Source organism: Phyllostomus discolor, chromosome 15 (genome assembly GCF_004126475.2).
Source record: "Phyllostomus discolor isolate MPI-MPIP mPhyDis1 chromosome 15, mPhyDis1.pri.v3, whole genome shotgun sequence".
Taxonomy (NCBI): domain Eukaryota; kingdom Metazoa; phylum Chordata; class Mammalia; order Chiroptera; family Phyllostomidae; genus Phyllostomus; species Phyllostomus discolor.
In genome coordinates, this window is record NC_040917.2 from 2049153 (window position 1) to 2073141 (window position 23989).

Below are 23989 nucleotides of genomic sequence, written 5' to 3' on the forward strand. Positions count from 1 at the left end.
CTATTTGCAGGGAGACTCACAACCTATGTGGCATCTTGTCTAAGGTCATACAGGGCATGTGGTCAGGAGAACAGATGCCCAGAGGGGAACCTAACTCAGTGCCTCCCCACTTATAAGAACAGAGTCCCTCACATGCAAATTTCTCCCCAGCTCCAGGCTAAAAGCTCCCCTGGGCTTTGGGGCTCATCACTCTCTCCTCACACAGGGTAGAGGTCTCTGGGGAAGGCAGAGCTGTGCTCTAGAGAAGATGTGGCTGCTGGGTCTCCTCCTGTGCCTGGTGACAACCCCCCAGGGTGAGTGTCTCAGGTGTATGACACAGGTCTCTGGGATGGTGGTGACTGTACATGATTGACAGGAACTGATGTCCCTTGTCCCCAGGTGTCCTTTCCTAGTTGCAGCTGCAGGAGTCGGGCCCAGGACTGGTGAAACCCTCACAGACCCTCTCCCTCACCTGCACCGTGTCTGGTGGCTCAGTCACCAGCAGTTACTACTGGCACTGGATCCGCCAATCTCCAGGGAAGGGGCTGGAGTGGATGGGGTACTGGACAGGGAGCACAAGTTACAACCCAGCTTTCCAGGGCCGAATCTCCATCACTGCTGACACATCCAAGAAACAGTTCTCCCTGAAACTGAGCTCTGTGACCACCGCAGACACAGCTGTGTATTACTGTGCAAGAAACATAGTGAGGGGAAGTCAGGGTGAACCCACACACAAACTTCCTTGTAGGTGACAGCAGGGCTGTGCTGCAGGGGGCACTCAGGACACAAGGGGGTGCTGAAGACCCATATATCAAAGCATCCAAGACAGGAGGAGGGGAAGGTGGAGGCTAAGCCCTGGGTTACTCCATAGTCTGGCTTTCCCCTTTACATATCTAGCAACCAGTCAAAGCATCTGACATCTGCTTCTGCATCTTCCCCAGAATCAGGATCAGGACACCAACAGACCAGACAACTCAGCAGCAAATGTCAGCTACCAGGACTCCCCTGCCACCACCTAGCAGAGCAGTGGTCAGTACTAAGACAGAAGAAAGACCTGGTTATGGGGGTGCTCACTCTCCCAGCACCATGCACACAGCATGGTTGGCTGCAGTCCCTGTGTAAACTGAGGGTGGTTCCTCCCAAATTGGCTTCAGATGTGGAGTCTGATGATGCTGACACACTGAAGGATCTAATGAAGTTCTGTTCTGACTTGACTGAGGTCTCAGGAGGGCCAGGCAGGTCTCTCCAGCCGGGGTAAAGTGGGTTCAAGGAGGCAGACCAGGAGCTTGCCTCAGTGCTTTTGTGGTCAGAGGGTGAGGGATGTCATGTTGGGCTGGGGCTTGAGTGGATTGACTCTCCCACCAGGGACAAAAGTGCAATCATTCAGGCTTTTTTAACTCACCACATCCATATGAGGGCAGATGGTGATGGGGAAGTTGAGACTTGAAAGGTCCCAGACATCCAGCCTCAAAACCTGAGGTCAGACTCCTGAGTCCACCAACCAACAGCAATAATAAGGGAAAGGGAGGTCATCAGACACTGGGGTGTAGCATCCGGGACGATGAGCAAGCAGGTAAGAACAGACCAGGGATTAGACAGGGATCTGGATGAGACATCTTGAGTGTCATTTTCCACTGTCTGTGATTTTTCTCACTTCACCAAAGGAGCCACCTCCTCCCATGAGCTGCAGCTTCTGGAGGGTCCCAGAGTCCTGCGTTAGACATCCTGCACTGGATCCAGTCTCATAGGAGTGCAGTTCACATTTGTTCCGTGAGACGCAAAGTGTGAACCCAGGGACTATGTGGAGTTTTGCTGTGGTCTTTGTCATTAACTAACACAATAAGGCCTCCCCGTGATCTTCATCAGCCATTTCCCCTGAGTCCTCATTCATCAGATGAATCTCCTAGTGGAAGATGATCAAGACACTAGTGAGGGTGATGTGTGGGGAAGGTTGTCTGAATCTATTGAGATTGTGGGATACCTGGGTCATTTAACAGTCATTTTAGAGGTTTCACTGGGAATGAGTGTGGAAGATACCAGCTAGCAGTATCCATCTCTGTTCTGGATGCTTGTCAAAACACGAGAAAAACATACACAGAGACAACCAGGTCCTGTGGGGAAATAGGGGCAGAATGGCCACTCTCTCTAGTGGGGAGCACCCTGTCTCCATTCCCAAGCAGATTTTTATTGAGAATACAGACTTAGTTTGTGGATTCACAGCCTGACAGAAAAGCTCAAAAGAAGTAGGTGACTTACAAAGGTGCAGACAGAACCCCCACTGTGATTCTGGGCAGAGACTGGAGTTTTAACATTTTAAATGAGTAACACAACACAAAGGGCAGTTTTGGTTTCCTGTCTATGCCTTCAAATTCTAATCTAATAACATCCTCCAGCAAACAGATCTCACAGGATCTTGCATATTCTATGTCCCAGGCCTGATTACCCCAGTGGTCCCTCATTTCTGGTCTGGGCTTGCACCACCCATGCTATTCCCACAGGCCTGAGTCAACAGACAAAGGCAGCCAGGAGACTTGGATCACTTATTTCTAAAAACAAGGACTCAGGCTTTGATAAAGCTGAAGGGGCAGGGGTTGATGCCCATCACCCTTTCATTTCCATAGCCCCGAGCCTCTTCCCTTAGGACATTCCCATGTGATCACATCTCTCTTAGATACATTCTCTTTCTTAGAGAATTGTTGCTCGTCATTGACTGCTGATCATGCAAAGGGAGCCAGGCATTAGAACAGCCAGTGTTCATGCCAGGGAAACAAGTTTTTTCTCCTTAGTGGCTCCTGGTCTGGAGGTCTTTCACTCAGCCTAAGTCACAGGGGGTTACAGCTTCCTGAGATCAGGCAGCACAGTCCCCAACAAGTGAGTGTTGTCATATTTGTTTCAACATTATCTGGGGGTTTCCATGATTGTGTTTGAAACTAGTGGACTGGGTGGGTAGATTGCCCTCCCTAATGTGGGGGAACTGCCCAACTGTCAAGGACTTTCAGGGGACCAATGTGACCCTCCTGTCTGATGGCCTTGGAACTGTAGTGTCCACAAGAGCTTTGTTCCGATTCCAGCTCCCATGGTACACGAGCTCCTCCTGTGTCTCAGGCTTGCTGTCCTTGAACTGAAACTGACTTTGAGACCCCTCTGTGACCCTCACATTACCCTTGCTCCTTGAATTCCCCTGAACTTCATTCTCTCAGGATCTGTTATTCCCTCAGAGTCACAGTGCAGAGGCGGGGTGTGTGTCCCCATTCCAGGGAGTCCAGGCTGAGGCAGGTGTGACCTGGAGGTGGACCTGGTCCCTGTCAGACCCACGGGTGCATCAGCCCAGCCCTCATCACACAGGCTGTGTCTCCACCTCCCATTTCACCTCGTCCTGCTCCTTCCAGGATAGACCTGAGACCATGACAGGGGACCACAAGCACACTATGGAAATCATTATTGTTTCTCCTAACAGCACAGCCTCTGGTCACAGGTGCTTCCTGTCCATTTCCTGTGATTGTCTGTTAACCTCATTCATGCAAGTTTGTTGTCTTCCTTTCTTGAGCCCTTTCTGATCAGGAAAAAAAAAACATCAAAAGCACCTGTTTACAGCAACTGAACTCTTGTGAAAATGAAAGATGAAATAGGATACTCAATAAGCAACATCTGTTCCATCCACTACACAAGATGTCATCCCCCCTAAAAAAGAAGAGAACGTGGACAGATGCAAAAACATGCTTGAACCTTGGAGACATAAAGCCCAGAGAAACACAGCCCTTTCAGAATCCCAGCAGCTGTGTGCTTCCATGTCTGTGAGAGACGGTGTGGTCAGATGTGTTCACTCCGCACTGCATAAGGGTAAGGTGGACAATGTAATGATTGCACTTACATATCTGATGATTAACTCCCATCATTTCATGCAGATACAAATAAATAAAAAGGAAGAGAAGGGAAGGGAATACAAGAATATAGAGGAAGAAGGAGGTAAATGCGGGTTTCCTTGTACTGAGAAATGTTATGATCTACTCTCATTATCAACTTCCACACACACCATAGAGCAGTTTTAAATCTACTCACCATGCCATCAACTAAATCCCAAGGACTTCCTTATCCTGCAGCTGGAAGTTTATACCATCAGATCATCCACACCCAAACCTCGCCATGCCCAACCCATTTTTGCTCACCACAAATATGATCTTCTTAATGTTTTTTAAATCCACATACAAGTGAAATCACACAGTATTTTTCCTTCTGCATCTCATTTACTTTGACTACCATCATAACCTCAAGGTTCATTTACTATTGTCATTAATGTAGGATTTTAATTTTTTTAATGATTTTATTTATTTTTAGAGAAAGGGTAATGAAGGGAGAACGAGAAGGATAGAAACATCAATGTGTGTGTTGCCTCTTGTGTGCCTGTTATTGGGGACCTGGCCAAGAACCCAGGCATGTGCCCTGACCTGGAATCAAACTGGCAATCCTTGGGTTCACAGGCTGTCACTCAATCCACTGATTCACATATGTTGGGGTAGATTTTCTTATTTTTGTGGCAACTAATATTCCATTATGTATACTTCCTTTATCCATGTCTTGGCTGCTGTATATAATGTGAAAATCATCATGGGACAACAGATATATCATTTATAGTTGCATTGTTCCCTTTGGATACCTACTTGGGAGTCAAATTTCTGGGTAATGAGGGTTGGTTCTCCGTGCATTTTCCTTCATCTCTTTTATGGTAACCTGCATTTTTGTCATCTAATTTGCACCCAAAATCAACCAGTTCTGTGAGCTTCCTGATCACCAGTGTTTTGAACTGTGCATCTGATAGATTGGCTGTCTCTTGGTCACTTAAAATGAGGAGTCCTGGGGCATTGATCTGTTCTCCTGTTTGAGACATGCCTCTCTCTCTCTCTCTCGTAGTCTGGTCTCTCCTGTTATGGTGAAAGGTGGAGCCTTAGGTGTTCCCCAGGGCTGGGCACCCCAGTCATTAGCTTGTGATGTTGTATGTGGGGGCGGAGGCGGGAGGGAACAACAGCAGTAGTTCCATTCTCCTGGGACCTCAGACCCTTCTCTGGGATCCTGGGTTGCACGCTCTGCCCTGTTTCAAAATCTCCATCTCACTGGGTCCACCAGCTACCACTTGTGTACTCAGGGTCCACCCACTGCAATCTTGTGCACCCCAGATGCCTTACATGCTCCCGGATGCCCTATGTGCCCAGTTCTCCCTGTTCTCCATGAGCTGTGACATGCGTCTGGCTGCTCCTCTCCAACACTGCTCCAGGTCTGGACGAAGTGGTCTACTTCAACTTCTTGGCTGTCCGACTTCCATTCAGATAAATTCTCTATCAGTTCTGGGTGTTATTCTGTCTCTAAATTGTTGTTGTTCTAACCGTGGTTGTGTGTGGGGGTACGGTGCGTCCACCTATGGCTGCATCTTGCTGGAAGTCCTGTTTTTAATTTTTTGAGGAACATCCATATTGTTCTTCCTTTGCACCTGCACCAACTTATATTCCCACTACTAGTGAAGAGGTTTCCAGTGGCTGCATATTCTTACCATCCCTTCTAATCTCTTGTTTATGTTCAAACATTTTTCTTCATTAATTTGGATATTTGATGTTGAGTTGTAGTTCTTTTTATACTCTGGATGTTAATGCATGATCAGATGTATGACTTGCAACTTTTTCCCACACATAGCTTGTCTTTCACTTTGTTGAAGATACTCTTTTCACGCACATGGGAGGTTCAGTTTAGTGGAACCAAATTTGTCCGTTTCTTTTTCTTTACTGTGTTTTTATCTCATATTGAATAAATTATTGATGAATGTAGTTCAATCATATCATTTCAATACTTTGTTCACAGGATTCTGCACTTTTAGGTCTTATAGTCAGATGTTTAATCCATTTTTGACATTTATTTTCTGTGTGGAACATGATAGGGGTTTGTTTCATTCCCTGCACATGCATATCCAGTGAACCTGGCACCATTTTTGGTGATACTGCCCTTTCCACATCAAGTGTTCAATAAATGGATCAAAAATTGACAAAATCTAACACACTCTTCTGACAAGGAAAACACTCAACACACACACACACACACACACACACACACACACACACCTAGAAGGAAACTCCCAGATATTAAAAAAGAAACACTATGTATAAAATCCCATAGATAACATCATTTTCAGTCGTGAAAAATGGAAGCTTTTTCTCTAAGATCAGGAGTAAGACAATGATATTCATTCTCACTGCTTGCATTTGATATGATACAGGACATCCTAGCAGGAGCACTTTGGCAGAAAATTAAATGCAAGTCATTAAAATCATAATGAAGGGTTTAAATGACCACACATTGCATGAACTTACATCGGGCTTCCATTTAATTTCAATACTTAGATGAAGCTTTTCTTTTGCAGAAGGATTTGATAGTGTGTGGGGTAAGGGGAACCTCAGCAAGCTAGGTTCCCAGGAGGTCTCTGTAGATGGAAATAAAGAGTCATTCCAGCCTCAATCTTGTTGCTCCAAAGGGAAAGGGGGTGGCTATTCCCCTTAGTGGAGAATGACCCAAGACCTTCTCCTACACAGCTTTTATTAGGATTGGGAAGTGCAGAGGGACACATCACATGTGCATAGCTTATCAATCGATGTCCAAAGGCTGTAGACATAAAAACTAACACTATCTATAGATAACAATTAAAGTAACATAATTCTTTTCAGGTTGGGGTCTGTGTGACATGCAGATGCCAGATGAGGTACGGAGCTTCACCCCTTATGCCTTGAACTCAAATATCTAGGGTATACCAAGAGGGCTTATCGCTGAGCAGAACCAGCTTCAAAGAACAAAAATGTACATTTCAGCCCTGATTCCCAGGGGACCCTTGGTGTTAGAATTGAGTCATGCCTGCCACCTGCCTTATGACCTGGTTTTCCAGGGAAACTTACTAACCTCTTTCAGAGCTTGCTCTCATGGGACTACAATCTCTGAAACCACACAGAGTGGTACCCGATGGGTGTAGATTTTGTTTGCACTGTTGCACACAACTCTACTACATTCCTTGGACAATTTGAACTAAAATGCACATCTGAATGAAGTGTGCATGAGTCCATGGATATATATGTGTTGATATGTGGGTGTTGCAAAGCAAACTTCCTTCCTTATATAAATTGAGTTTGTAGACAAATGTAGGTTCATCTTATCCTTTCCAAGATTCAGAAACATGAGTTGAGCCCAGGACATAAGGTTTTTGTCACTGGGACTTCTCTGAGAAAGGGCAGCGAGGTGCACACATGGTTAATGGGTCATTCTCAGCCCATTTGCAGATCACCCGCAGTCTCCCCTCTGACCCTGAGAGCAATGGGATGTGCAGTAGTGTGATCATACTGCCAGTCCATCCTATTTCCCACCCAAACTCACAAGAAATGCCATGTGAACCACAATTGTACACATAGCACAACTTTGGTTTCACAACACCACTGCCAGAAAGGGAATCATCATATTTAATGCAAACAGTACAGAAGGGCTAACTCTCACAAATCATGGAGCACAGGGTGGCCAAATGGAGGTGCATACATGGCACTGTACTGATCTCAAAATTCCTGGTGTCTGCACATTATATCATGCAGTATAGGGATCCATGTGGATCAGGAAGTCAAAGGGAGTACAGGAAAGGGGACCATCACCAGTGCTGTCAGCTGTGTGTGTCCCCTGCAGCTATCCAGAGCCTGTCCTGGGTCACAGGAGGTTGTTGTTTCTCCTGGGCTGACTGTGAAGCAAGAAAAGACCCTGTGTCCCTAGCATGTTCCAATGGGACTCACATGTAGGGCTGACAGTGTTGTCAACTTACACTTGCTCATACAGTGAGAACAGATGACTTGTCCATTGACCTTGCTCACCTTCACAGTCCAGCCTTCCTTGTCTCAGTCTCAGAAATGTTAAGACAGAAGGCAAATTGGCTGCTGCTCTTGCCCAGGACCACGCCTGTCTCTCCAGTCCTCCAAGCCCACCCCTCTAGGACAGGAACCACACAGAAAGATGCCATGCATGAACACACAGGACAGGATGCTCTCTGGTGGATGGGGTCTCACCACCTTGCCTCATCCACAGCTCAGGGCACTTCTGAGGGCTTTGTGCCCTGTGGGTCCAGGTTCTGATTGGTGCTATCCCCAGGAAGAGTAAATATGGGACCCACAGCTCAGATCTCACTGATTCTCCTGCACAGACTCGCTCCCCTGCTTCAGAGTCCTGAGTGCCCATAAGGGTCAAGACCATGGGAGTGAATGCAAATCTCACCTAACACCACCCTTGCTGGATTGAAAATCTTGGCACAGGACCAGGGTTTTGACACTTGTGCACCCCATGGACACACTGTGGTCCACTCTCTTGCTTCTGTCCATCCTTTCCTTTAGTGTGCCTGTCAGGGACAGTCTCCAGGGTGAAAATATGCCTACCTTGATCTTCAAGTGGCTTCACTTCCTCTTGTCCTTTCTCTGAAGAGTTTCTGTCTCATGTCACCATGCATAAGCCTGGCCCTGGGCTGATAAGAATCTCCCAGATCCTCATGCTGACCTGCTCCTTCTCTGGCTTCTCACTGAGAACTACTGGTACAGATGTCAGGTGGATCTGTCAGCCCTCTGGGAACACACTGGGGTGGCTCAGAGATGCTTGGTGGGATGATGATAAGTACTGTAACCCATCTCTGAAGTTCAGGGTCACAGTCTCCAAAGACAGCTGAAAAAAACACGTGGTTCTCATAATGACCAGCATGGGCTCTGCAGACATAGCCACAGGCTACTGTGCATGGATGACACAGAGACACATCCCAGGGGCTCTTTAACAAGAACCTGGATGGGTGTCATCAGGGCCCCACATCTGCAGGACAGGAAAACACGAGGGGATGGTGTTTCCTGCCAGGCTCTGAGGGTTCCTCTTGTCTCCCACAAGCTCCAAGCCTGATCTTGCTTTCATTTCTCTCCTTAGAAGACCCCACCTCTGTTGGTGGTGCAGACAGGCAGATGATGAATTCTATTTCCTAAACATCCAATGTGGCAAGGTCAGTTACATAGGACAGAAGCATTACCCACAGGATTCATTGTTCCATGGGCCTCTCTCCCTCCAAGACACAGAATACAAAAAACAAAAAAAAAACAAACAAAAAAAAACACCGAGTCCACCTTTGTTGAAAGATGGAATTACATGTTAGAGAAACATTAGCTGATAAGAAAACTTGACTCTCCATCCACATGCTCTGACCAGAGCAAGAAGCTTGTAAAAACAGTTGAAATGTAGCTGGTCTGAAAATACAAAAACAGGAGTATAGGAGGTGAGAGGAGACAAGGAATGGTGAACTCCCTCCCATAACTACAGAAACTGAGAAGACCTAGGACCACTGTGGCACAGGGCTCCCTCTGCCTGGCATTGTGGACTTTCAGCTCATGTAGGGGTCCCCAATCCACAGCAACAGAGATGGAAATGGGAGTCCATGTAGCACTTGGTGATGGGAATTTGTGTTTATTCTGTTCACGTGGGAAACTCAGAATGCAGCGTCCCAGGGATGGAGAACCCCCATTGTTACAACACCAGGATCTGTGACTCCTGGAGAGACCTCAAAGCAGCTCAAGGCTGGAGGAGTGGTATGCCGGATTCAACCAGCAGTGACTTTCTGGGGCTCTTTACTCTATTGAAAGACTGTGGGCAGAGAACCACAGGGAATCTTGAGTGTGTTGCTTGAGAAAGAATACAAGTGTTGCCCACCTCGGGTTCATTGACAACACTCCACCCCCACCTACTGAATTCCTAGGATTGCCTTGTCCTAGTCCTATACTTTCAAGGCAAACCAGTATGGCATGGGTTGGATATTTGATCCCACTGTCCTGGATAGACCTCACTGGAGTGAGGGGAACATTTTTTCCTTTGGAGCCTGAGAGAGGTTGGGGATATTGGAGTGCCAAGTGGCCCTGATTCTTCTGTGATCTCTTTTGGTTTCATTAGGTGTTGTGAATGTGCCAGCAATACACACAGATTTGGGTTTTTGAATTGTGTCTCCCAGGTGGACTTCCATCCTTGAGTTAGGTGGGCATGTTCTGGGCTGTGTAGCTGCATTACAAAGAAGCAGACCTGAGGTCTCCAGAGAGTTTAGCTTCTGCAGCTGTGGGGAAGAGAGGAAGTGCGGCTGGCAACAGATGGGGCAGAACAGGGGCTGTGTGAGTTCAGGATAGTGATCCTGGGCCCAACAGACTTTAATGCCAGGTGTCTGTGACAGTTGCAGGTGAACCTGATTCACCCCAGATGATCCAGGATCACATCACAGATGATGCACAATGATACACAACCTTTTTCATTAAATTGTTGACTGAGTCCACAGGTGTATTTAGCTCAGGAGAGTAGGTAATGCTAGATATAAACACTCATTCATGTGCTCATTTGAGCAAAGGGGTGTGCCAACATCACTGAGCATGCCCCACTCTCCTCTGGATTAGGGTCAGGGGACTAGGGCTGGCCAGTGGAAAGTATAGAGGTCTGGATACTCACTGTTACCAGATAGGGCCTCTTGTAAATGGCCAAGGCTGTGACCACGGGGGGCCACTCAGCATCCCTGAACACAAGGATCATTCAAACAGCGGGTTCATTTGGATATTTGTGCTGTTTTTCTGTCTGGTTTCCTCTTCCTTTAGGGGATTCTCTGGATTCCTAATTATGCTCTCATCTCTGAAATCTCTGAGTGAGAAAACTCTGTTTTAAAAGAAGAAACTATTCTTATGTGGACAAGGCAGAATTTCCTTCAGGCACTCTCATGCCCAGTTCCAAAGAATCATCAGACCTTCTGAGCCACGTTGTCTGAGTCTAACCAGAGGCTCTGCTGGACCTGACAGTCAGTCCATTCCCACACAGCTCAGTGTCTATGCCAGCCAGCAGGAGGATGCCTCCTGTTCAACAGCAGGAACCAGACGTGTATGAACCCAGTTTCAGAGAACAGAGACACTAAGTGACCATGGTCATTGACTTGGAATCATGCTCACAGCACTAAGTGTAGGTGGCGCCACACAGAGTTAGAGGAATACATGGCAGCTTGGTGTGGTTGTCTGAACTGACCATGCGTGCGCGCGCGCGCGCGCACACACACACACACACACACACACACACACACACACTGCCAGATGTAAGTAGGCTTTGGAGGAATGAAAACTTGTACAGTGTGAAAACCATACAGTATTTTATATGGTGGGAAACTAGCCTGGGGAAATGTCTGCCTGGGAAACTGCCTGCTGTCTCTACCCAGGACAAACAGATGCCCAGCAAAGATTAGGGTCTGCGGTGAGCCTATCCAGCATAACAGGATGCAGCTCTAACTTGAATCTGACAAGATGTATCAAGAACAATGGTCAGCAGAAATGGCACCCAGCAACCACCTCTAGCCAACCGGACTCTGACATCTTAACCAGTTACCCTTCATGGATTTTTGTGCTTAAAAACCCTGCCTTAACAACAGCTGAGTGAGTCTTAACCTCCCTTGGTTGGCTCCCCAACCTTCCTAGGTTCCCTGAACTTTCTCCACTTTCTCCCATGATGCTTAACCTCCATTGGTTGGCTCCCCAACCTCCCTTGCCTGGCCCCACTTTTCCCCATGAGCCGTGACCTTCCTTGGTCGACCCCACTTTCTCCACTTTCCCCTGCAAGTCTGAACTTCCCTAAGGTGGCTCCCCTTTTCCTCTTATTCTTGCTAATAAACCCTGTTCCTTAGCTTGCTGCATCTGTCTGGTTTCTTGAGTGGCTCTGACCTAACACACACCCAAAGGGGACACGGGGTGTTTATCATGCACAGAGTTGAAACATCTAGGAGGAACAGGGAAGGCCCTTCATCAAGTCAGATTATTACATTAAGTCCTGGTTAGCAGTTCACAGTGTGTTTACTGAGGGATGATCCACTAGCAAATACTAGGCTGTGGTTCTCAGTGGGGGTTTCTAGTAAACTGAGAGGGCTTTCTGCATTTCCCCAATAAAGATGACACATGTTAGCAGCATTGTGAATTCAGCTATGTTTTATGCCTGTCACACTGTGATCTAAACTGTTTTCTTAGCCTCCCTGAAATTTCAGATAATTTCCTTGTTCCTCTTTAAATTCCTGTTGACATTCTATGTCATTCTATATGAGCTTCTGTAACAGGGTAAAGCCAGAGGCCCCCTAAAGATGGATTGGTAAAGGTTCCAGAACTCAGGGTATCCAGGAAACATTGAAAAAATGTACATGTCCTCGCCCTCACAAATCTGAACTGGGGCATGGGACATATGGAACAGGGCCATTAAGAGTTGTTCTTCATAACAACAGTTTGGCAATTAACTGCTGGTATGGTCATTTACTATATCTATAATTTTTAACTGGTTTCATGGATATATTAAATACCTGTGGTCATGCTTAGAGCCAGGGAGTTGGGAGGCACTTCAACCCATGAGGCAACTCTCTCTGGTTATAGTACCTGGGTGAGAGCTTGGAACTGAATGGCTCCATGCCATGGGGTCATGCCTAACCAGACTTACTATGGCAGCCCAGAAAAACTGGACAGATATGGGGGTGCTGGAAGATGTAACTGATTGTTAGAGGAGTCAGAAATGGGGCTGTAGAGGGATATTGGTGCTGGGATTTAAACCCAGGCATGGCAGCCATCCATAGTGGGGACCATGAGGCTTTGGCATGCATCCATTTGTCACATGGCTTAGGAAGAAGGAAAGACCTTGCTTGGAAGAAAAGGGGTGAGAGGACTCTTGTTGGTGGGCCATGAGAAGATGCTACATGCTTTTGGATTGACTCGGGATCACAGCAGCAACACAGCTGATGGTGCTGGGAATGGAGGGGCTACCTGAGACAGGGACTTCTACTTCTTTTCCTGTGACATGGTACCCCAGACTGGGAATAGGGAGAAGGAAGGACTGTGTGCAACTGTGTGTATTCTAAATGATGTTAGTATTTTAATGAAGACATTCAGTCATTACTCTAAGTCTGTATAATTTTTGAATAAATAATCCCTTTCCTTTCCACCAATCTCTGGCATTTAGAGACTTCATTCCCTGGTGGCCAGAAAGGAAAACCTACTACAGGGTGTGGGGGCATCCCAGGAGCAGAGGAGGGGTTCATTTATAATAGTATATCATTCTACCCACAGGTCTGTTCTGTAACACTTCTAATCTACGGCAAAGCGGTCAGACATTTGTACAACTTGTGATGTGATGGTCCTATAGATCTCATACCCACCTGGCACCACACACCGTATCCACGATATATTTGGCTGTGAAGTACTTTACATCCCTGTGAATAATCTGTACTGATGACTTTTATTTCTTAAACCCTTTGCCTTTTTCACCCAGTCTCCCAAATTTCCTCCTCCCCTAGAAACCCCTAGTCTGTTCTCAGGGTCTATGTGTCTGTTTCTTTTCTGCTTGTTTATTTATTGTGTTAAATGTCCATCTGCCTGTGCCCTCACAGCATCACAAACAGCCACATCCTCCCCTACATAAGTCCTGACTGCACAGCCCCTCACCATGGGCTGGAGATAGAGAGCCCTCTTGCTCAGGCATTGGCTACAGGTAAGAGGCTCCCCAGTATCTGAGTTGAGGATGGACCAACCCAGCAGATTTCCACCCACTCTTGTCTCTTCTCCACAGGAGTCTACTCCAAGGTGCAGCTGGTGCAGTCTGGGGGTGAGGTGAGGAAACCTGAGGACTCAGTGAAGGTCTCCTACAAGGCTCTGGGTACACGTTCACAGACTACTGTGAACTGGTTTCGACAGGCTCCCCCAAAAGGGTCTTGAGTGGATAGGACAGTTTTACACTGGAGATAGTGACAGAAACTATGCACAGAAGTTCCAGGTCAGAGTCACCACGATGGCAGACAATTTCACAGGCTCAGCCTACGTGGAGCTGAGCAGCCTCAATACTGAGTGCACAGCTGTGCATTGCTGTGTGAGAGATACAGTTAGGGGAAGTCAGTATGAGCACAGACTACCTCTTTTGTGGAAGACAGAATGACTGGGCTTCAGGGAAAGGTGTATGTCTGGGCAGGAAAGAAGAGGTTTTTGCTTGGAAGCAGGAATTCCCTCTCAAAACTCAGCTGCATCCAGGGACACATCTTCCTTCTTTGTGGCTCCTACTTTCAGCATTCTCACTGCAGGCAGCAAAGGAGAAAGTGATGCTGTCTGTCTGCAGATGAGATTCCACCCTATGCCTGGGACCTTTCCTTCACCATGCTCCTGTGTGTCGTTTTCCTTCCTTGACAATCAACTACCCAGAGTGCTCTTGTCTTCCCTGTGGATGAAACCATTTCCCACACAGCCATTTCCATCTTTGTACAGGCCCCAGTATGCTGAGCTCAGTCTCTCTTTCCCCCAACATGCACACAATTTCATCACATGTCTCCTTCATTCTCACAGGCACACCTCACCCATACAGGGGTCACAATCTTCCCCCAGAACCTTTGCCCCTCAAGTCTCTGTCCTCCCTGACACATGTTACCCTCTTCCCCTTATTTACTGAGTGGATGTGCAAACACACCCCAAACTCTGTTTCAACAATCACTATCATTACTCTGATGTTCTTTGGTTTCCTTATCAAAAGGACATATGATTCCATTTATGCCCCAACTGGAGAATTAAGAATAATTTCACCATGTCAACACCTCTAACTCAGACATCACTAATTTAATCACTCTGCAGAGTCCTGTCATATAAGAGAATGCCCTTTGGTCCCAGCAAGCTGGAACCTGGATGTTCCTGAGCATTCAGGTTCAGCCATCATGGTTTCAAGAGGACCTGGGTCTAGCAACACCTTAGAAATCAGGGGACAGGCTTCCTTCCTGAACTGCTTGAAGTTGTGCTAGAGAGTGTCAGTGTGTGCACACATGTTAACATGTTGAAACATGTGTTGTGACTGCATGTTGTATAGCATGTGTGCTCATGTGTGATTTAATTTCTGAGTCTCCCACAGCTCACAGAAGGACCTCCCCGCATGTCAGTGAGAACCAGACCCTGGGTGAGCGCATGCCTCTTGAAAGCCTGGTTTTTCCTCTATGTCAGCTGGGTGTGACCCCAAGGAGAAGAGTGTGTCTTGGACACAATGTGATTGGGGACCTTCTCCTTGATAGATACTAAGTTCTCAAGGTCTCAGATAATGTATGTAAAAAGCCTGAAATGTGAGCTGTTACTTATTCAAGTGTCCTCTTTTCCCCAGTTGTCCAGCCAGGAGTCAGCTGTGCAAGTCAGGCTCAGGATTAGTGAAACCCAGAACACAACTGCCAAAATGGGGTGTATGGTACAAGGGGTAGTGCACACCCCAACTTTCCTCACAGAGCAGAATTCAGGTACACATGCTGGATCCTGCTCTTCCTGAGCTGTGCTCCATGACCACCAAGGAGATGTCTGTAGGTTAGTGTAACATGAACATGGAGCAACACAGTGCCAGCCCAGGCACATAGTCCACTTTGAGTGGGCAGCCCTGGGCTGGGCTCCAGAGGTTTTTCAGGGCCCATGGATGCCTGGTGCCCATGTGGGGAGCAGATGACGAGGGAGGATGGGAAAAGGATTCTTGAATTAGCCTGCAATTCCTCTTCACATAGACCTCCTCTCCTGTCCTGGTATTTACACGTGCATCTGTTTGTCATTCTGTGTGTCTGTGTGTCAGTTAATGTGTGCATCTGTGTGTCAGTAAGTGTTACTGTGTGCTTTACCTGCACATGCAATTCTATGTGTTCTTAAGTGTGTGTGCTGTGCACCTTCATGTATGCATAATATTATGTGTGTTTCTAAGTGTTTTTATACTTTTAGTACTGATGCGACTTTTATGGAAAAGTAAATGCTTAATGTTTCTTTATAGCATTTCCTAAATTTCAACTAACTGCTCAGCTGCTGAGTAATATGCCTGATGACTCATCTTAGTGTGCATGCTGTTTTTTGGTGTCATTTTACCTCTTCACCCCTGAGTCTGAGCTCTGCAGGCCTCCTGCTGGTGATGTGTGTGTGTGTGTGTGTGTGTGTGTGTGTGTGTGCAGTGCTGCATCCATCTCTCATGTGGACATGACTGCACAAGGTGTCTGACTCACCATGTGCCCCTCCCTGTTCTAGCTGCAGTTCTCATGGACCCTCCATCAACTGTCAGGCCTGATCAAGCTCAGAAATGGTGGGCCTGACCCATAATCGTGGGATCCATATGGATCCCTGAAAGGGCTATCAGTTCAGTGCTCCAGACACGGGATACCACACATCTGTCTTTAGGAGGAGCCCCTCTTTCCTGCAGGAAGCAGTGCTAACCCCACAGTGGGGACATGGGACTCTGTGGACTGGGATGTGCCTCATTGAACTCTGAAGATTTCCTCATGGATCCAAGGTTTCAAGCTTGACTGAGAGTGGGATTTGCATTGGTATTGTGTTGGGTCCTAGGAACAGTCCAGGGGACTGGCCTTGAGTCCGTGCCCTGATATAAAACAAGTCCTACTATGATCATGATGGTCAGACAGGACACATGATTAATCAAAATATTTAATAGAAACAGATGACTTTGTTTCACTTGTAAATAACGTTCATACTGAACATTTCAGTACATAACAAAATGTGTGCAGAGTGAACAAATCTGCTAGCATAGAGTGACCAGCATCCTCTCTGTTCTTTTAGTACTTGGCCTGTACACACACAGCCACATGCTATAACACACAGTAACACACACAATCACAACCCAGTCAGTCACACACAGTCACAAACACTAACACACAGTCTTACACTCATTTTTCAAAGTGACATGCATTCATACATGAGCTGTGATACAAAACTGTTCATATTGTTGCACACCCTTTCCTCTAAAACGTGTCAGTTTTTTTTCCCCACTCACTAATTCCCAGTCCACATAATGCCTATGGATGATGGTTCTCCTGCTGCAATTACTACAGCTTATATTAATGGATGCCCTTAACTAGCATTCGTTTTATGTTGACCTCCTACAGTAGCAATTATTATAAACAAAATTACATGTTTGGAAGTGATGCAGTACTGGGAATACATGAGTGGATCTATAAATGAAAAGTGCAATTATGAGAAACTTCGTAATTTTGCCCCAATTATTTCAGGATCTTATTCAGAAAAGTCATCCCAACTCACCTTTAGGCACAAGGTAATAGCAGAGCAAACATCGCCACTGACCCCTATGTCACAATAGCATAGTATAGCTTCTTTATTTCTGTAACCATAGTTCAGCATGGTGGACTTGCATTTTAATCTATAACTGTGTTTCCTAATAATCTTTATAAAGTCAGTAAAGTGCACAATTAATTACTGGTCTCATGAATGGGGAGAAAATTTGTGAGGAAATGTCCAGGAGAGTTTACTGTGAGGTAAAATGTGGGAGAACCCTGTGCTCTGTCTGGTGTCCCCACATGCCCCTCCTCTTCTTCAGTCTCTGCTTCTCTTAGCAAAGCAGTGAAAGTAAATGACGACAGAAACAGAAACCTCACCACAGTGCAGTGTAAGTGCAGCATGCTGGTGGTGTCCGGGATGGGATTAACTTGTTACAGAGTGTGACCAGGTCTTACAAACTAGATGTAATGTAGACAACATGACGATTTTGAAATCTAGTTTTATATATTTTAAATTTCTTAGACATGATAGAAAATACAAAAAGAACCATATTATTATGTGAAGTATACACTTCTGTAATGTTAAGTATATTCTCATTGACAAAGAACAGGGTAAAGAACACTCTCATAGTGCAAATCTGACATTTTTTACTCATAAATCCACCTACAGCCACCCATGTCTGGCACTCACCATCCTGTTTTCCATTTCAGCACACCTGCCTCCTTTAGATAGAGAACTTGTATAAGTGGAATCATCCAGGAGTATCTTCTTGTGACTATCTCATCTTTCTCATCATAAAGTCCTCAAGGTCCATCCATGCTGAAGCATCTGAGACGGTTTCCCATTCTCAATGCTGCATAATATTCCAGTGTGTGTATGAACTACATTCTGATCATCCCTTCATCCTTTAAGGAACATTTAGGTTGCTTCCACCTATTGTCTGTTCTGAATCTGCTGCTATGATCATGGCTGTCTCACCATCTCTGTGACATTACTCTAGATGTTCACCCAGGAGTCCAACTGTTGCACCATATGACACCTCTATTTGCAATTTTTGAACAGTCTCCATACTGCTTTTCCTAGTGGGTACAGAAGAATTCCTGTTTTCCATATTCTTGCCAACACCTGTTATGTTGTTTGGTTTCTTTTCATTATAAACTACCTAATGGATGGGAGGTGACATCCCATTGTGGTTTCCACTTGCATTTCTCTAAGTATCACCAATGTTCGCCATCTTTTCAGATGTGTGCTGCCCATTTGTATGTCAGCTTTGAGAAATGTCTCTTTCATTTTTCACCCCACTTTCCTTTCAGTTGTGTGGAAACAGGATCAGTCCGCTCTGTATATTTTTAAGGTGTACAACATAACTGGATTTACATAAATTTTGAAATGATTACCACAAAAATAGAGCTAATAACTATTATTTTATATGGATACAGGATAATACAAAGGAAGGGAAGAGAAGAAAACTGAAGAAAAAGAAAGAAAATGGGGGTTTCTTTTTGCTGAAAACTTTTAGGATCTATTCTATTTAGCAAAATTCACACATACCTCACAGCAGTGTAAAATCTAGTCATCCTGCTGCCCATTCCATCCCCAGGACTCACTTATCCTGTGACTGGACGTTTGCGTGTTCAGATCATCACCATCCCACTCTCCCACTGTCCAAACCCCACCTCTCATAACACTAATATGACCTTTGTGATGATTTCTCTTAGAATCTTCATGCAAGAGACATCACCCAGTATTTGTCTTTCTGTGTCTCACTTCTCTGTGGACCATGATTCACACAAGGTCTATTTGTGTTGTCACTAATGGCAGGATTTTCTTCTGTTTGTAATGAATGATAGTCCATCATACATACTTTCTTTACCCATGGCTTTTGTATGTGCTATTAAAACAAATATGCACCTACAGATAACTTGTTGATATAGTGATTTTGTTTCATTTGATGCACATCAAGAGGTGGAATTTCTGTGTCATAAGGCACTCCTATTTTTATCTTTTAAGGAAATTCCATATCACTTTTCTTTAACTGCACCAGTACACATCCCCATGCATAGTGCACATGGTTCTGTTGACAGCATGTCCATGCCATCCTTTCTAATCTCTTGTTTATGCTCATTTTTGGCTGTTTCATATGGATTTTTATGTTAAGTTGTAGAGTTACATTTTATATTTTGGATGTGAGTGCATGATTAGATACATAACTTGAAAACATTTCCCCCATTGCACAGGTTGCCTTTTCTCTTGTTGATGATGTTATTTCCATGCACATATGATGTTGAGTTTAAGGTAAGTCTAGTTTTTCCTTTATTTTTTTTTTGTTTATTGCATTTTATGTCATATTTAGTAAATTGTTGATAAATACAAAGCTATCAAGTTTTCTTTGTTTTCTTTTAGGGGTTTTATACTTTTAGTTGTATATTCATGTCTTTAATCCATTCTGATTTAATTTTTATATGTGGTGTATGATAGGGTTTTGTTTTATTCCTTGTATGTAGTTATACAATGAACCCATTACCATTTGTTGATAATGCCGCCATTTCCACATCACGTGGTTAATAAATGAAGGAAAAAAAATTGACAAAATGTAGCACACACCCCTAGGAAGAAAAACAAACACACTAAAGACAGAAGGAAACTGCCATATAATAAAGGCTATGTATAAAAGCCAATAGGTAACATCATTTTCCGTGGTGAAAATAATGGAAAGTTTTTCTCTAAGATCAGGAGCAAGTCAAACCTGCCCACTGGCACCACTGGCATTCAGCACAGCACAGAATTCCAAGTAGGGGCACTTTGGCAGGGAATTGAACAAAATGTACCCAAATCATAACAGAAGAAGTAAAATGATTACTGTTCACACATGACATGAACTTACAGTGAAATTTAATTTAAATAATTACATGAAGGTTTTCTTTTGGAGAAGTTTTTATTATGTGTGTGGATCTCCTTTGCACTGTGCCATATGATCCTCTTGCATTCCTTGGACACAGCAGGAGCTAAAGTGCACATGTGAATGAACTGGGCATGAGTCCGTGTGTGTGTGTGTGTGTGTGTGTGTGTGTGCGTGTGCGCACATGTGGGGGATGCAAACTGTAGGGTGAAGCATTGTGCCTTATGTGTATCATCACTCCAATTTTGTGTAATATCAAAAGATGCATTTGTGAAACATGATGTTACCTTTGATTAACTCTTTGCAATGAAATTGCACAGAGATATGCAATTTCCTCTTCATATAAATTCATTGCACAAGCAAATGTAGGACCATCTTACTCTTTCCAAGATTCTGAAACATGAGGTGAGCCCAGGATATAGGTGTTTTCCATTGGGCTGTTCTCTGAGAGGGCAGTGAGGTGTGTCCATGGTTGAGGATCATTCTCAGCCCATTTTTGGGCCTCCCTCAGTCTCCCCTCTGACCCCGAAGGCACCAGAATGTTCAGTAGTGTAATCATACTGCCACTCAGTCATGTTTTCCACAAAACTCACCATGAGAGGCCCCATATAAACCATAAATGCAATCAAAGCACAACTGTGGTTTCAGCACAAGGCAGCAAGATAAGGAATCGTCATATTTAATGCAAAAAGTACAAAGAAAAAACTAATTCCTACAAATAATGGAGTTCATGATGGCCACATTAGAGGTACAAACACAACACTGTAATGATCTTTAAATGCCCAGTTTCTGCTCATTATTTCATGTTGTAGTGGGACCATGTGGACCGAGGACTCTCAGGGACAAGAGAAAAGGGAAGTGTCAACAATGCTGTCATCTGTGCCCTGAGTGTGTCCCACCAGCTGCCTGGACACTGCCCTGTTAACAGGAGGTCACTGTCTCTCCTTGGATTACTGAGCATCATGCAAGGCCCATGTCCCTGGGAAATTAAAGTGGGGCTGACATGCAGGGCCAACACTGCTGTGAACACACACTTGCTCACACAGTGAGCAGAGATGATTTGTGCATTGACCCTCTCACACCATCACAATCCTATCCTCGCTGTCCCAATATTAGGGAAGCTGGAAGGGAGGAAAAGCACAACTTTGTTAAAAGATTGGATTTCATGTTATAAAGGTGTTATCTGATAAAAAAGCTAGAAGAGATTCCAAGATGGTTGCAGAGTAGTGTGAAGCTCTGTCCACTTCCCCCCAGCCCAGGCAGAACTTGCAGCTGAACTGCAGAGCAATCAGCATGAACAACCAGTTGAAGTGCATCTGCTCTGAAATTTAAAAGTAGGAGAGTGGAAGAAGATGGGAGGGAAAAAGGAGAGGGTGATACCCCTCCCATGCAGATGCACTGGCTGAATACCCCAAGAGATACTGTGGAAGGGAACTTGCTTGCCTGAGAGTCAGGGGTCTCAGACATGCAGGGGTCCCAAACCCACAGCAACAGAGATAAAGAAAGGTGTCCACTTGACATCTGGCTTTGGAACCTGTGGGGATTTGGTCCACCTAGGAGACTCAGAGCACAGCATCGCAGGGAGGGATCAAACCCATTGTTACCAAACCAGGATCTGTGACTGCTAGAATGGCCATGAGGCAGTTCTAGATCAGAGAAGGCATCAGCTTGGCACACCCAGTAATGGCTTTGAGGGTTCCTCTATTTTCTGGAAGGATTGTGGCAGAGAACCTCAGGTAGTCTAGACTGTATGGTTTGAGGAAGAGGACATGTGCTGTGCACCTCCTCCTGAGAGGTGCCCTGTCCCCAGATGTTGGATTGCTAGGTCCATCCCAGTCTTGTGGTCTTTCAAGGTGAATTGGTAAAGTCTTGGGCTGTTATTTAGACAAGCAATGCCTGTTAGATGGCAGGGAGGCAGCGCTTGACCTTTGGAGCCCTGGGGCATCTGGGGAGAGTGTAGTGCCAAGTGGGCCTGAATTTTTTTTGATCCCCTTTAACAGGCAACAGAGAGCTAGGATTTTCAGACCACGTATCCCAGGCAGGCTTCTGTCCTGGAGTCAGTTGATCACTTTCTGAGCTCTGTAGCTGTATTCTGGAGAAGTAGAGCCTGGGTCTCCAGCAAGTTCAGCCTCCTGCAGCCACTGGATAGAGAGAAAGTGCTGCTGCACTAGAGAACCACCCCCAAGACTGTTTGAACCACCTCTGTCCATACCGGATAACCCCACTGACCACAGTTCTGAGGAGAAAGAGAGAGGTGCTCAGGGTGGGGCACTCAAAAGGCGAGACTGAGGCAGACCTAAGCTTTGGGCTGGAGAGGTCCCATCCACTGGCCTACTAGAAACCCCACCCTGACAGCTTGCCCAGGGCCATGTGAGGACAGCATCTGAAATTGGCTTGCAACAGAGAATCTCTGTGGAGGCCACGGACTGGACAAGTGGTCAAGTTTGGGCGACAGTGGAGCTAGATGCAGTGGACTACACAAACAGCTTACCCAGGGGGATCACAGCAGGCTCATCAGTCTGTGTGGAGGATCCACACATGTGTCTTTATCGATCATTTAGTATCTCTCTATTTTTTATTTTGTCATTTTTTAATTTTCCCTGTTTTCATATCTCATGTTTTCTCTTTCCTCACTCTATTTTTCCACTTTTTTTTTGAAAATGCATTTTGTTGATGATGCCGTTACAGTTGTTCCAGATTTTCATCCTTTGCCCTCACCTGCCTGGTACTCCCCTTTCCTCCAGCAAACCTTGCATCTTACTGCATGCCCATCATTCATGCATGTAAGTTCTTTGGCTTCTTCAGCTCTTATTAGTATTTTCATTATTCTCTTTCTATCCTTCATTTTTATTTTTCTATATGTATTGTATTTCTTTACTTTCCTTCCTTCTTGCCTTTCATATTCTCTTTTCCACTCATCATTTCTTCTCTAATTCTTTTTTCTTGTCCTTTATTGTTCTGCTTGTTTGTATTTTTGTCTTTTTTCTTGTCTTATTTTTTATTGTTGTTGCATTTGCTGTTGTTGTTAGAATTTTCTCTTTCATGGTCTTTGGTTTTGTTTTTTTGTGTTGTGTCAGCACCTGCACAACAGTTGTAGAAGACAGAGTGTCTATACAGATTGTAGATTTTCACTCTGTTCTCCTTTGAGGACAAGGTTGCAGCTCCCAGAAGGTACAGAAAGGGGTCATTCTGGCTGGGGCTGAGCCTATTCCTCTTTCTAATTACCTTCAACAAGAGGGAAACAACTTGCATCATTCAAACACCTGATGGAGGCCAGGTGATCAAGTTCACAGCCCCTGTGTGCTCTGGGTCTGGATCTTCCCCCAAAAATAGGCAGATGGAACAAACTACTCACCACAGAGAGAGACAGTCTAAGGGTATCCAAAGAGCCCATGAGAGGAGACAATGTTGGAGGCCAAGTCTGACCACAGGGCCACCTGCAGTAGTGACAGCTACACCTGACCTTCTAACTTTCACATTGTAAAGTCCATTTATATCAGGGTTTGAGATTTTCTCAGGCACCCGATAACAGAATGGGCAGGAGAGAGACAATGTGGGTCCACAATAGTGGTCCTGGGGCCAACACAGACTTTAGCTTCAGTTGTCTGTGACAGTTGTAGGTGAACCTGGCTCATTTTACCTGATCTAGGGCCACATCACAGGTGATGCACAAGCTTCTCCACTTGTTGAGAACTCTGAGTCCACAGGTGTGTACTGCCTTGGAGGATTGGTAACACTACATACAGACACTCAGTCATGCTCTCATTACAGCAAGGAAGTGCTACAACCTCATGGGTGTTCCCACTCTGCCCTGGATCAGGGTCAGGGGAGCAGTGGGGCCAGTGGTGAGGGCACAGACCCAGATGCTGGGCTCTTTGTCACCAGAGGTTGCCTATTGGACAAAACGCAGCCTTGTTCAGGATTCTCTGTTTAGTTATTTAAATGCTATCATGACCACACTTCATGAGACAGTAACTCCTTTAATGAGACACAGCCCTCTCTGAAGATATCCAACCAC

At 45.4% G+C, this 23989-nt stretch overlaps 1 pseudogene; it reads left to right on the forward strand.

The window, feature by feature from the left end:
* The first annotated feature begins 232 nt into the window (after positions 1 to 232).
* LOC118498324 lies at positions 233 to 13766 on the forward strand (annotated as a pseudogene).
* The last annotated feature ends 10223 nt before the right edge of the window (positions 13767 to 23989 follow it).